At 34.2% G+C, this 15,697-nt stretch overlaps 1 long non-coding RNA gene across 1 annotated transcript in view; it reads left to right on the top strand.

Moving 5' to 3' along the window:
* The window catches only part of LOC128549459 (uncharacterized), a 32,713-nt gene continuing 17,016 nt past the window's right edge, over positions 1-15,697 (top strand). The window contains exons 1-2 of the long non-coding RNA XR_008367677.1: positions 1-95; positions 10,189-10,280. This is a non-coding gene — a long non-coding RNA (uncharacterized LOC128549459). The remainder of the gene's footprint in view (positions 96-10,188; positions 10,281-15,697) is intronic.

Raw genomic sequence — 15,697 nt, forward strand, 5'->3', positions numbered from 1 at the left:
AGTTTGTCGCATAGAAGGGGATTGACCGCCTTTGTGTATATAAGTCTACAACTTCTCAGATTTGACTGAAGACAATTGTTTGGTGTTGTGAATAGGTAAATAATTCCTTTGTAAAATTTTAATAAAATCAGGTACTTTTCCGTGATACTGTAAAATTTAATAGACTTCGTTTAAATTGCAACGGCAATTGAAAGACAGGTAGAAATTAGAATTATAGTGGAATAACATTATTTCAGCCAGTTTTACCATAATGACTACATTCTGAAGCATGTGTGGTAGTGAGATTACATTAGTAATCTGTTACTTTGAAATTGGACAGGACTTTGTTCATAATAATTGATACAGTAAGCTGTATTCCAAGTGAGAATTATTAGGTCAGATTGCAGTCAGTTTTAAGCTACGATCTGACCTATATATATTCTCACTTGGAATACAGCTTACTGTACTAATTTTACCTGAAAAAAAGTTAACATTGCTTCAGATTGGAAGTCAATAAAGGAAGCAATTTGAACAGACCCTTGTAATTGATACTTTTGGTTTTTCAAGTGTTTGTTATGACACATTTTCATAAGACTTGATTTTTAAGTTTTATATTACATTATGACAGTTTCAGTATGGGGAAAGGGGATTGTGATGTAATGTTCATAGAAAAGTTGCTTAGAGGGACACTTTTCTACATTTCACACTTTCTTTGCAGTCATATTGTTTTGAAATATATTTTGCACATACATGCAATCATTTAAACTGAATAAGTATTCAATCTGAGATATTATGACTAGCTTGAGGCATATTTTAGATGTGGTTCGGCCGCAGGCTTTCCATCACACAGAAGATACTGGTTCTATCACAAGAAGGGTCACATCAATTGATATTAGTCACTGGAAAAATTTGGAGAACCAGTTGTAGATTCTAAAGTTGAAATTTATATTTGCAGAAATTTAGCCAGTTTGGAACATTCAGTGATGTACATTAAAACCATTCTTTATATAGATGTAGATCAGGGCTGTTGTTCTTTATATACATGTAGATCAAAGGGATGTTGTTTATATATACATGTAGATCAGGGCTGTTGTTTTTTTTTGCCAGAAAGCTCAGCTGTGATACACAATTTAAAATTTTGTTCATTGTGAATGGACATAATGTCTGTCTGGATTTGTGTAATTTCACCTTAACAGCAAGGATTTCTTTATTATCACAAAGTCTTTCATCACTTGTTTCACTTAGTCATAATGGCTGACTGGTTTTGTGTAATTTCACCTTAAAAGCAGGGATTTCTTAAATTTTCACTAAGTCTTTCATCACTTGTTTCACTTGGTCATAATGGCTGTCTGGTTTTGTGTAATTTCACTTAACACCAGGGATTTCTTTATTATCACTAAGTCTTTCATCACTTGTTTCACTTAGTCTAATGGCTGACTGGTTTTGTGTAATTTCACCTTAACAGCAGGGATTTTTATTATTATCACTAAGGTCTTTCATCACTTGTTTCACTTAGTCATTATGGCTGTCTGGTTTTGTGTAATTTCCCTTAACACCAGGGATTTCTTTATTATCACTAAGTCTTTCATCACTTGTTTCACTTGGTCATAATGGCTGTCTGGTTTTGTGTAATTTCACCTTAACAGCAGGGATTTCTTTATTATCACTAAGTCTTTCATCACTTGTTTCACTTGGTCATAATGGCTGACTGGTTTTGTGTACTTTCACCTTAACAGCAGGGATTTCTTTATTATCACTAAGTCTTCATCACTTGTTCACTTGGTCATAATGGCTGACTGGTTTTGTGTAATTTCACCTTAACACCCGGGATTTCTTTATTTCACTAACTCTTTCATTTCCCTTTTTTCACTTAGTCATAATGGCTGACTGGTTTTGTGTAATCTCACCTTAACAGCAAGGATTTCTTTATTATCACTAAGTCTTTCATCACTTGTTTCACTTAGTCATAATGGTGACTGGTTTTGGGGTAATCTCACCTTAACAGCAAGGATTTCTTTATTTCACTAAGTCTTTCATCACTTGTTTCACTTAGTCATAAAGGTGACTGGTTTTGTGTAATTTCACCTTAACACAGGGATTTCTTTATTATCACTAGTCTTTCATCACTTGTTTCACTTGGTCATAATGGCTGTCTGGTTTTGTGTAATTTCCCTTAACACCAGGGATTTCTTTATTATCACTAAGTCTTTCATCACTTGTTTCGCTTAGTCATAATGGCTGTCTGGTTTTTTTGTAATTTCACCTTAACAGCAGGGATTTCTTTTTATCACTAAGCTTTTCATCAATTGTTTCGCTTAGTCATAATGGCTGTCTGGTTTTGTGTAATTTCACCTTAACAGCAGGGATTTCTTTATTTCACTAGTCTTTCATCACTTGTTTCACTGATCATAATGGCTGTTTGGTTTTGTGTAATTTCACCTTAAAAGCAGGGATTTCTTTATTATCACTAAGTCTTTCATCACTTGTTTCACTTGGTCATAATGGCTGTCTGGTTTTTTGTACTTTCACCTTAACACCAGGGATTTCTTTATTATCACTAAGTCTTTCATCACTTGTTTCACTTGGTCCGCTCTGCATCAGTCACAGACAGAACAAAATTGAAAACTGGGAAAGAACTGTTTGAATATTAAATGTTTTAAACAACATCACATACACAATGGAAACAGTTGCTACAAAGCACAATTCTGATATAACACTGGGGATATGTCTTTTAAAATATGCTTTGCATTAAAAAAGGAATTATCTTTTATGTACATCTGTGAGGAAATATTCTTTTTTGTAGAGAAAAAATAGAGGTAGGGCAGTTTTCCATAAACACAAAAAGAAGTTCACATTTGGTTGCACAGATTTGTGTCTCTCATGTGTGGAGTTGAAGGAATTGTTATAGGAAAAGTCTACGAATATGTAAGGATTAGGTATGTTCCTGCTGAAAAAAATTATGTAAACGAATCAATATTATAGGTTTGACTGTACAAAGATATGGAGAGTTATTCTTGTCTCTCTGACACAGGCTTTCATGTCTTCAGTTTTAAAAGCTAAAAGTTTCCTGAACTTATACTTCGTCTGTGTTATTACTTGATGGCTTTATTCACTGAAATTAGTTATTCCTCATAACCCAAAAAAAAAAAAAAAAAAAAAAAAACCCAATAAACACTGTCAATAAACTCCACTAAAACCATGATCTGCAAGCGAGTTGTTAATCCAACAAACACCATCAAAACCGTGTTCCAATTTCACATGCAAATGAGCTAATGGATCGCTAATTAACATAAATATGTCATTTAACAACACGCTAATGGAGCGCACAATAGATCGTATAATGGATCGCTAAACGGATCGCATAATGGATCGCTTAATGGAACACATATATAATAGATCGCTTAATAGATCACCAATGGGAATGGTTTCATCAAAATGATTTAAAATTCCTAATAGGGGGCTGTATTTAATTGAAACCTGATGCATTCAGTTTCGGCAAATCGTTTATGTGATGGGTATATAATATAGCCTGGATTTGCAGAGATATGCAGTAACTGTTGAAAAGGTTTTTTTTGTTTAAAATTATTCAAATTACGGTAATTTGTTAAAAAATGTATATAGCAATCATTCCCAAAATTTTCATGATCATTTGGAAAGGGAGTGTTTTACAAATCATTTGATAAATCCTGCAGCTAACAGAAATTCCCTCTTAAATTTTGTGAAATATGGGGTATAGCAAAGAGAAAATATATTTATTAACTAGTTTCAATATAAGAAAGTAATATACAGGTCATTAGAATCAGCATTTCAAAATTAACACATGCATATATGAAACTAAGACCATAAAATTTTTTGTATCAGTCTTTCCTGTCTGCCCTCAATTAAATAAATTTTCGGGTTGAAGTTTTGATAATTTTTTCACATGAATAATGCTTTGAAGTGCATTGTAAATTTATCTGTTTTATGAATTATATGGATAACCAAACACCTACATGTACATGTAGCCTTTTAAGATTAAGAAGAGGCAAAAAGTAAATAGTGTCCGATTCATGTCCGATCCATAACTGCCATTCTTCAAGGGATTTTTAAATTGATTGGCATAAATTTTCACAGTAATGGGGCAATGAGTCATGTGCAAGACTCAGACCCCAAGCACCAAGGACAAGGTCACACTTAGAGGTTCAGTGTTCTCATTGTATATTTCTTTTCCAGTCATCCATAAGGGATTTTCAAATTACCTGGCACAAATGTTCCCTTTAATAAGTTGATGTGTCACTCTGTAGACCAACATCCCTAGCTCAAAGTTCAGTGTCACAGATAGAGGTCAAAGGTTAACTTGGTCTTTTTCTTGTCCAGTCCATAGCTCTGCCATTTATAAAGGAATTTTAAAGTTATTTGGTACAAATTTTCCCTATCATGTCGTTGATATATCATATGCAAGATCCAGACTTCTAGCTCCAAGGTCAATGTCACAGATAGAGGTCAAAGGTTAACATGGTCTTGCTTCTTGTCCAGTCCATAGCTCTGACATTTATAAAGGAATTTTAAAGTTATTTGGCACAGATTTTCCCTATCATGTCGTTGATATATCATATCGAGGGCTAAGTGCCAGAAGGTGCTATGTACCATATTTTACGTTTTTCACTTTTTTGCATTTTCTGGTAGAGTTTTTCACGCTGCATATTTTGCACCAATTTGCGTAATTATATCATATTTCCTTCCTAAGTTATTTAATTGGGATCAAACCAGTCATTGCAGAATCCCTGTTAATACGTTATGCCAAAAACAGTTTTCGTTACATAGCATGTTATCAAAGTAAGTTTATCTTATTTGAAATGAACCAAAACAATCTATATACTAATAGCTGCTTTTGGCAGACTGCATTTTAGGGCTTTGAGAGGATTTTTCAAAATCCATAACATGATATGTAAAGATAGCACGTTTTAGCAGAGCAGTTATCTACATATTATGTATTAACCCAACTGAGCCAGAAAAAGTCATGTAAAGATAGGTCCTAAATCTACTGATGTTTTACAGTAGTGCAACAGCCATATTGTGCTATGTTATGATAGAAGATTCTGGTTGAAGGCCCGGTAGTAAGATTGTTTGTCATTTGCATGTCAAGAAGCAGACATTCCACGATAGGTTTATTTGGCAGTGTCGACTTCTACTGTTTTTTCAATAATCAGGTGATGAAAACGGACTATCAAGTTTAGAGTGTGTAGCAGATATTGTATTTTGCACTGGAATGTTGAACATTCATCCTGTTTGAGTGGAAATTATTTAAAGTGAAGTACACTTACTGCTGTCAGCAAATGATCTTGGAAGAGGAAAAATAAAACCTTATTAATTGTAACTGTTTTTAATGAGCTAGTTGGAAACATATTGGCAAAGATCCTTCACATTTATGACACTCTTGAAGAAAAAATGGAAAAGTATATTGCCTTTGTGTTAAACTGGCATTATTCAGATTATGAAGAAATAACTGTAGTTTGATTACGTGTCAGTGGCAGACCTTTTCCCATTAGTACTGGCTAATTACACAAAGCGCAATTTTATGTTCCACACAAATAATGTTGAAGAGCCAGTCAGCACAATGAAACCAACCAAAAGTGATTCACTTGCCACTGCAGATAAAAGTAACTTCTATACATCCTTTCTGGAATTTTGGATCAGTTTGAAGGATTCCTTTAAAATCAAGACTCTGAAATATACTTTGCCTCGCAGTTACAAGATGGACATTTTGACTAACAGAAACAACAAATATACACCTACCACCAATGATAAATCAACTCCACAGAAAAGAGCTACATCAAGAAAACAGCAGTTTTTATAATGCCTGAGGAGTTCCATGCTAGAAAAGGAAAAGCAATACAAGAGACATGGAATCAATGTGAAAAAACGTTACAGGCTGTCAGGTGCAGAGTATAAATCAGCAGATGGAAAGCCAAGCACCACTAGTTGAGCCAGTAGGCTGTAGCAACTGCTGACAAAATGTGACACAAAAGTTACATCAGAACAAAGGCAATAATTCTTTAAACCAGATTGGTCGTTGACAAGTAATGATAGACAAAAAGATGTACAGGGGTAGAAGAGACAGACACTAAAACATATCAAAGCCAAATCAAAATGAAAACATGTGTCAAGAAGAATTTCTTTCGAAATTGAAGATTAAAAGTATTCAGTCTGTAAGACGTTTTTTTTAAAAGAAAATTTCAATAGGTAAGGCATAACTATATTTATCATACTTTGAAGAACAAAAAGGACGGACATTTTACAGGAAGAGAGGAAAACAAACCCTCATAACGTAATTTCTCAAAGTAGAGTAGATGCTGTGAAAAAGCATACTGAATCTTTCCCACCCATAAGTTCACATTATGTACGAGAAGGGAAAAGGAGACAGTTCCTTCATTTGCATCTCACACTGCCAAAAATGTATGACCTCTATCTGGAGGAGGAAAAAAATAAAAATAAAGCCAGTTTTATTGGAGGGATACAGATTAATGTTGTACCTAAGAAGAACCAGTGCAACAGATGTAATCAGTTTAACATGGCACAGCAAGAATGAATTATGATTTATGAACAAATAATACTTTTGAAAAAGAAAGAACCCAAACCAAAATGGCAAGCTTAATTAAGCTCGCATTAAAGTCGCAGCAGGATTGCAGTTGCGATCTTACCAATCATGCAGCAAGATTGCGATTGGAACCATCGCAACAATAATTTAAGCTTGCGCAAAGTAATTTGCGCGCTTCCTGCAACATATTTAAGATCTTGCAAGCTTTTAAGGTTGCACATGCTTGCGTTTGGAACCCTAGCGATCTTAATTGCAATCTTGCAAGTTTGCACAATCATAATAAGATTGCAAGCTTGCACAATCTTGCAAACTCGCACAATCATAACAAGATTGTAAGCTCGCGCAAACTTGCAAGCTTACACACACATATATCAATGTACTGAAAAACATTTTCGAGTCCCGTGCAACCTTATAAACATAACAAGGTTGCGCAAGCTTGCAAACTTCACTGTCTTCCTAAACATTGTTTAGGTTTATGAGACAGTTTTAATAAGTTTAGGGTGTAACAATTTAATTATAAACAATTTTATAAAACAATATTTGTAGTGGTCAGTAGATATTAAGACTCAACAATCAGGGTCAATAGTTTTTAGCTCGACTATTCATAGAATAGTGAGCTATTGCACTCGCCCATGCGTCGGCGTCCGCGTCGGCGTCCGCGTCCGCGTCCCGATTTTGGTTAAGGTTTTGTATGTAAGCTGGTATCTCAGTAACCACTTGTGGGAATGGATTGAAACTTCACACACTTATTCACTTTGACAAACTGACTTACATTGCACAGGTTCCATAACTCTATTTTGCTTTTTTACAAAATTATGCCCCTTTTTCGACTTAGAAATTTTTGGTTAAGGTTTTGTATGTAAGCTGGTAACTCAGTAACCACTTGTGGGAATGGATTGAAACTTCACACACTTATTCACTGTGATGAACTGATCTACATTGCACAGGTTCCATAACTCTATTTTGCTTTTTTACAAAATTATGCCCCTTTTTCGACTTAGAAATTTTTGGCTAAGGTTTTGTATGTAAGCTGGTATCTCAGTACTTACTAATGGGAATGGATTGAAACTTCACATACTTGTTCACTATCATGATCTGACATGCACTAAGCAAGTCCCATAACTCTACTCTCTTTTTTTTCAAAATTATGCCCCTTTTTCGACTTAGCAGTTTTTGGTTAAATTTTTGTATGTAATCTGATATCTCAATATCCACTAATTGGAATGGATTGAAACTTCACACACTTGTTCACTGTCATGATCTAACATGCACTGTGAAGGTCCCATAACTCTACTTGGCATTTTTACAAAATTATGCCCCTTTCACTTAGCAGTTTTTTGTTAAGTTTTTGTATGTAAGCTGGTATCTCAGTATCCACAAATTGGAAAGGATTGAAACTTCACACACTTGTTCACTGTCATGATATGACATGCAGTACAGAGGTTCAATACCTCTACTTTGCATTTTACAAAATTATGCCCCTTTTTCAACTTTTGTATTCATTCAATTGACAAGGCTGTTGAATAGTCGAGCGTTGCTGTCCTCCGACAGCTCTTGTTAAATTTATTATATTTATTTGGGTTTAACGGTGCACCAACAGAGTATAGTTTTTAAAACAACATACTTTGACATAAAAAGTTTAATATTTGGTTTTATATATAACCTCCCTTTTATATGTGAACAAAAAGAGTTTTAAAAAGCTTATAGGTAATGAATTTGAAAAACTGAAAATATTTCCCTCCAGAAGACAATAAGCATTATACTGTTGCCAATTAAGTATCATTCAAAGCTACCTATTTCTGCCGCAAAGAAAAGGTAACTATGCAAGAGTGGTAATATGCCTGAATATTTCCATGTATTACACGGCTTAAATTAACAGTCAAAACAGTATCAGAGATTGTTTACCAAATGCAGTTCAAGATTCAAGCAATGACTCCAATAGCAACTTAACACTGAGAGTCAGATAAATTTACCACTACATTTTGACAATGTGGTTCCCAAGACTTAGTGTGTGACAATAATGATAGTTACATAGATTACAGTCATAAACATGTGTAACAAACTTTATATCTCTATTAATGCAGTGTTTATATTTCATAACATTACATTAATGTATTATGAAATACATAAACACATTAACTAACACGTTGTAGATGATTCTTAATACATGATAAGACAGTCTAATAAGAGCTAAATGGAGCTATATACATATAGGCTATTTGTGACTTGAAAAGTCTTAAGCTAAAACAAAGAATGCATCACGCCATAAGAATCTATGTTTTTATAGAATGTATTTGTATGCCAAAAAACTTACATTTATGTCAACTTTGCATATGCTAGAAGATTCTATTGCTTTATAGAATGTTTTCGACACTTGCAAAAACTATGAAATGTAACACCTTCACCAGCTATCAATTTATAGCATGTTTTGGCTCAGTATTGTTTCGAAAGTTTTAACAGAATTGTACATGCCAAAACCAGATATCTTTCTATGGAATGTTTTAGTTATTCTGATATTTGCAACTAAATGGCCTTTTAGTTGTGCCAAAACAATTTTCTTGGATTTGACCTAATTTACTAAAGATATCAACAAAATACATATATCATGTATTAAATAATGCTAAAGTAAATAAAACCATAGCTTTGATATCTCAAAATACCCTACTATTAAAAAGAAAAAAGAAAAAAAAGCTCTCCTGTAAAATTAAAAAAAATGCACATAGCAGGTTCTGGCACTTACCCCTCGATATGCAAGATCCAGACCTCTAGGTCAAAGGTCAAGTTCACACATGGAGGTCAAAGGTTAACATGGTCTTGCTTCTTGTCCTATCCATTGCTCTGCAATTTGTCAAGGAATTTTAAAATCACTTAGCACAAATATTCCTCATTAAGAGGCAGTGTGTCATGCGCAAGACCAGGCCCCTGTTACAACAGTCAAGGTCACAGTTAGATGTTAACTTTACTTAAACAGTCACAAAAACAAATTATTTTGTTGCATGTAAGACTGACATCTAATGCAAGGTCAATGTCACCTATTGGGATTTTTGGTAATTTTGTCTGCTCTGTAACTTTTTGATGCAGTGGTGTTGGTATAAATATTCACCATTACAAGACATGGTGTCATATATACAAATTCGAGGTCACAGGCACCCTAGTTAATTTCTTTTTTCTGTTTGTACATGAAATTACTTCCCTTTTTATGATAAAGTACAATACATATGTACTTATATCAGTTTTCCCAGTAATTTAAAAATGAAAGTAAGATAATTTGTATTGACAGACTGTTTAGTACCATATAAACGTCATGTATTTCACTTGTTTATTAATTACCTCCCTTTAATATGACAAAATATTTCATTTTATTTTAATTAATTTCTTTTCTTATTTAAAGTTAAAAATACAGTAAACCATTACAATTCATATATAAGCATTTGAAAGCATTCACAAATTATAGATTTCCAGACATTTTCAAACTACATATCGTCTGTGTGAATTTTCTGATATATAGTTTTGATTTACATACATCTATAATAAGACCTTTGCTACAAGTTTTCTTTTGTTTTCTACAAGTAATTGATAACTTCTTCACATGACCTAGGGAGTAAACTTAACCTTGATGTTTTGCCTTACAGATAGCCAAACACCTTCCCCAGGATTCGATGCAGCAACCTTCTGATAGAAAGGTGTACCTGTTGTGCAACGGGATAAGCTGGCTTTGTGACAGGTATATTAGTACATATAAAACAGTAATAAAAATTACACAAACCTTATATGCATGTATAATTTTTAGCTCACCTATTGCTCAGGTGAGTTTTTGTGATCGCTCAATGTCCAGCATCTGTTGTCAGTCTGTCTCTCAACATTTAGCTTGTGTATGTGCTAGAGGCTGTATTTTTCAACTGATCTTCATGAAATTCTGTCAGAATGAATACCTTGTTAAAATCTAGGCCAGATTCGAAAATGGGTCATCTAGGATAAAAAACTAGGTCACAAGCTCAAATCAAAGAAAAGCATTGTGTATGAGATAAAGACTGTATTTTTCAATTGATCTTCATGAATTTTGGTCAGAATGATAACCCAGATGAAATCTAGGCTAAGTTTGATAATGGGTCATTTTGGGTCAAAAACTAGGTCACTAAGTCAGATCAAAGAAAAACCTTCTGTAAGCGATAAAGGCTGCATTTTTCAACTGATATTCATGAAATTTTGTCAGTATAAATGCCTCAATAAAATCTAGGCCAAGTTTGAAAATGGGTGAAAAACTAGGTCACTAGGTCAAATAAAAAAACCTTGTGTAAACAATAGGAGCTAAATTTTGGTCAGAATGATTGCGTTGAAATCTAGGTCAAGTTGGAATACGGGTCATCTTGGGTGAAAAACTATGTCACTAAGTCGTATCAAAGAAAATGCTTGTGTTTGCAGTAGGGACTGCATTTTACACTAAATCTTCATGAAATTTGAGCTGAATGTTTGTCTGCATGAAATCTAGGTCAAGTTGGAATGTGGGTCATCTGTGGTCAGAAACTATGTCACCCAGTTAAATTTTTTAAAAAATCTTGTGTATGCAATAGGGACTGCATTTTACCCTGGATATTCATAAAATTTAGTCGTCATAGGTTAATTTAAGTTTTGCGTGCAAATACATATAGCTGTCATTAAGGCATATAGATTTGAAACTTTTTTTTAGCTCACCTGAGCCAAAGGCTCATGGTGAGCTTTTGTGACCACTCAGTGTTTGTAGTTGCGCGTTGTCTGTCTGTCAACATTTTCTAAAAAACCGCTAGGCAGAATAACACCAAACCTCGGAGGAATGATTCTGGGAAGGTCCCCTTTCAAACAGTTGAATTTTTTTGCAGAAATTTGGTTTCCATGTCAGCCAAAAGGAAAAATATAGAAAATCTTCTTGTCGATAACCGCAAGACGTAAAGCTTTGATATTTTGCATGTGATATCATCTTATGGTCCTCTATCAAGATTTATGAAATTGTGCCCCAGGAGTGAAAAGAAACTCTGCCCCGGGGATCACAAGTTTTACATAGACTATATTGAAAAAAAAAACATTAAAATTCTTCTTGTTTAAAACCATAAAACCTAGGCCTTTGATATTTTGTATGTAGCATTGCTTTGTGGTTCTCTACCAAAATTGTTCAAAGTATGCCCTGGAGTGAAAAGAGGCCATGCCCCGGGGGGTCTCAGGTTTTTACATAGACTGATGACTGATATAGGAAAAACCTTTAATTATATTCCAATTTTTCAGTCGGTTTTATTTTTGCAGTAAATCTATTCTGTAATTTTCATTTGACATTTTACAAAGTGTTTGGAGAGCTATCCTACTCGCCCCGACGTTGGCGTCTTCCATGCCCATTTTTGGTTAAAGGCCGAGATTGGTAGCCCTGGAGAATTTTCCTTCGATTGGCATCTACCATTAACTCCTGTTAGTTTCGGGTCATAAAATCCTTCATCTTGCAGCATTTCAGTCATTATAATTTGCTCTCTAGAGCTAGCCACGGAATAACTACACCTGTATAAAGTCTTGTGGTCATTCACTGATTTTTCTGTGGAAACTGATCTAACTATCTGGGAACCTAACTGTGTAATTGTGCATTTACTGAATAGAATTGAATATACATTATTAAAATATTAACAATCCTGCATTGAGTGACTGCTACATTGGATACATTGTTATATTTTTTATGTTGGTAATGCATATTGTCGACTTGTATTCACCATCAAAGGATTATTTGTGGGACTTTTCTCAAACATATAACGTAGACTAAAGTCTGTCCCATCCCATCGGTTAGCATCAACTTAGATGCACGGTGACAAAACTGGTGCAGCTATCGGTAAAGTAAGTAGCGTTAATTAAACTACAAAAAAGTCAAAGTCGAGAATTTCAAGGATTTTTCTCTAAGTACTCGAATTGCTAAATGAATGCCACATATATTTTTCCACCGGCAGCTCACTGTTGTAAAAAATTGGCCGCCATTGGCGCTTACTCTTTAAAAAGGAGGAGAACATGAAAGTTCACTCTAGATGTGGCACTCAAGATGATATTCAGGCACCAATTGCACCATACATATGAAACAATGCGTTGATTACACCATTTTTCATACGCATGGTTAAAAAAATAACCTGTATTCTACGATTTAAAATCCTTCCTTCCCACTGAATGTATTTCAAAGAATTTAATTAAAACATTAAGAAACGAGATTTTTGACCGGCTATTTGTGTATTTAGTATAAATTTTAGATTTTTATAAAGAAAAAGATTAAATGACAAAGTTATCAAGACAAACTTCATGATAAAAATATCAGGTAACTGATATCCACTATTTAATTCGGGAATAAATACCAGTGCTTTTTCCGCTATGTCAATGGGGGACATTAGTCAGTTACTTCCCCTGATTATGTCCAAGATGTAGATTGGTCCTTCCTTGGTTTTTATCGTTGATTGCTTTGTAATTTTCAAAAGCAATATCTATACTAAATTTCATTGGATTGGAAAATGACTAAAGACAGGTTTTCTTTTAGTGGCCCTCAGTTAAATTTAGGTTGGATTAATCATTTTATTTAGAGACCCTTATAAAAAGCATATTTATTTTGACCAACCGCAACATCTTGGATAAATGTTATAACGAAAAAGTCAGAGGAATCCAACTGAAAGGGACCAATGTAATATTTGGTTATCGTTGCGCTTTATCATACAACAATTCAAGGGAAGTAACAAGCTAATGTTCCTCATTGGTTTATCCGCGGAAATCAGGAATCTTGTCCGTATTCTGTTCATAAGAATGTTCAAAGCGGCATCATCTCAGATATGTCATTTTGTTTTGTATTTAAAAATATGCAGGAAGGCAAGTTATATTTAAGTATTTTTTAAAAAATAAGAAAAATTCATAACGCAAAAACCGGCGACTAAGATACGTACGAGGTGAAATTAAGCTGGGCAAGGGAAGGTATAAGAGATTTTACCTTTTTCTGCTTTACAGGTAACATTAATCTTAAAATCAACCTAAATTTAGACAAGCTCTTCTTAGAAACATTTAGATCTACTAATGATTAATACTCAAACATCGAAAATATGTTTATTTTGTTTTGTTGGGTTTAACGTCGCACCGACACAATTTTAGGTCATATGGCGACTTTCCAGCTTTAATGGTGGAGGAAGACCCCAGGTGCCCCTCCGTGCACTATTTCATCACGAGTGGGCACCTGGGTAGAACCACCGACCTTCCGTAAGCCAGCTGGATGGCTTCCTCACGTGAAGAATTCTACGCCTCAAATGAGGTTTCGAACCCACATCGATGAGGGGCAAATGGTTTGAAGTCAACGACTCTAACCACTCGGCCACGGAGGCCCCTAAAAATATGTTTAAATTACTCTGTAAAACTGAAAGTTAAACATGCCAATTGTTCCCCGTATTATCTTCTATTAATAACATTTATTTGAATTCATAAAATAACAAGGATACTTTTTAGCAATACAGTGTGAACTCTGCCTAATACATTTAAACGTCGATAATTTTGAGTTGTCCCCTAAAAAAACTATTACAGGGGGCCGCCATGTTGTTTATATACAAGAAGCGATGCGATGTCATTTAGCATTACGGGCTATGGAGAAAAATACAAAAATGAACATATCAACTTCAAATTTTTTTTTTTTTTGAAAAAATGAAAAAAGTGCCTAGAGATATGGACCTGCACTATATAAAAACATATTTCAGGGCATCATTACCATATCATATCTTTAAAAATGATGTTAACCAGATTGATGGGACAGACTTTAGCTACTAGACTATAATATATTTAATCTGGTTCCCTGTCCAATATTGGTTCTCATTCAAAATGGCTTCCAATTATTGGATTAATCTGGTTCCTTGTCCAATATTGGTTCTCATTCAAAATGACTTCCAATTGTTGGATCAGGTAACCACCAAGCGAAATAGCCAAAATTGTGGCTAACAGACTGCGTCGTAAAATAATATTTGAACCGAGCTGATTTCCTAATCAAAATATATACCAGTCGGGCACCTGAATAGCTCGGCCAATCAGATAGTGTCTTAGACTTTACCAACCAATGAAATCGTCTCCTTGTTTCCAAGGTAAACAAAGAATGACATATCAGTAACAACAACTTGAAAACTTTTTCCCTCGATTCATTCTGAAAAATTTTAATTTCTATGACGAAAGTACTTCATTTCGTTGTATTTTATACATGATCATCAGAGAAAAACACAACTTATACTTCAAGTAATAATGTCTTTGTTCAACAAATGAAGAAAAGCTGCCAGAAAATGCTGCCCCCAAGTAAGGCATGCCAGTGACACATGTTGACTCTGGAATTCTGCCCAATAAAATTTATTAGATATTTACAAGTCTTGTTTTTTCAACATGAGTTCATAGATAAATGTGCAAAGTCCAAGCTTGTCGGATTATTAATGCATAAAATAGTCTTCCAACATTTATAATCATCACTTTTTTTATCAAAATGTGACAAAACCCTTACTTATTTTCATTTACCCCTGCAATAAATTCTCTCCCTAATCTCCTTCAAAACAAAACCACAGACTTGCAGTTAAAACCTGGAATTATTACTGAATGACCATTCACTTGAAAATGTCTATTTTGCATAAAATGCCAATTAAATGTACTATTAAATGACTCGCATGTCATGATCAAATACACCCATAGCTTACATTAATGTTTGTCATGCATATTCAATACAGGAATGTGCATGTTACATGAAGGCTGAAGACTGGTAATTTTCAATGGAATGCAGTTTATCAAAATGTGATACCTGCTATCAGGGCCACATCCAGGATTCTGGTTGATAAGGTTGCAAAATTTCCTGAAGATTCTAAGCATATGCACCCCTGGAACATTGTGCAAGGATGCCTGCATTGTTGCAACCTGACTATATTTGACGCAGTTTTAGCATGATTTTTTTTTTTACAAAATATCACAAGTAATTTTTCTGTATGAACAATCTGGCTAAGTGATGGCTTTTAACTTTGACAGCAAAAGTAAAGAGTAATGTAAATAAAGTTCTGTGAGTGATTCAGTGAAGCCATCTGAACTTTTGTCTAAAATGACTGATGCATTTTATGCTGTCAAAATTCAATGCTTGTTGTATTTTGGCCCCTT

Source organism: Mercenaria mercenaria, chromosome 16 (genome assembly GCF_021730395.1).
Source record: "Mercenaria mercenaria strain notata chromosome 16, MADL_Memer_1, whole genome shotgun sequence".
Lineage (NCBI taxonomy): Eukaryota > Metazoa > Mollusca > Bivalvia > Venerida > Veneridae > Mercenaria > Mercenaria mercenaria.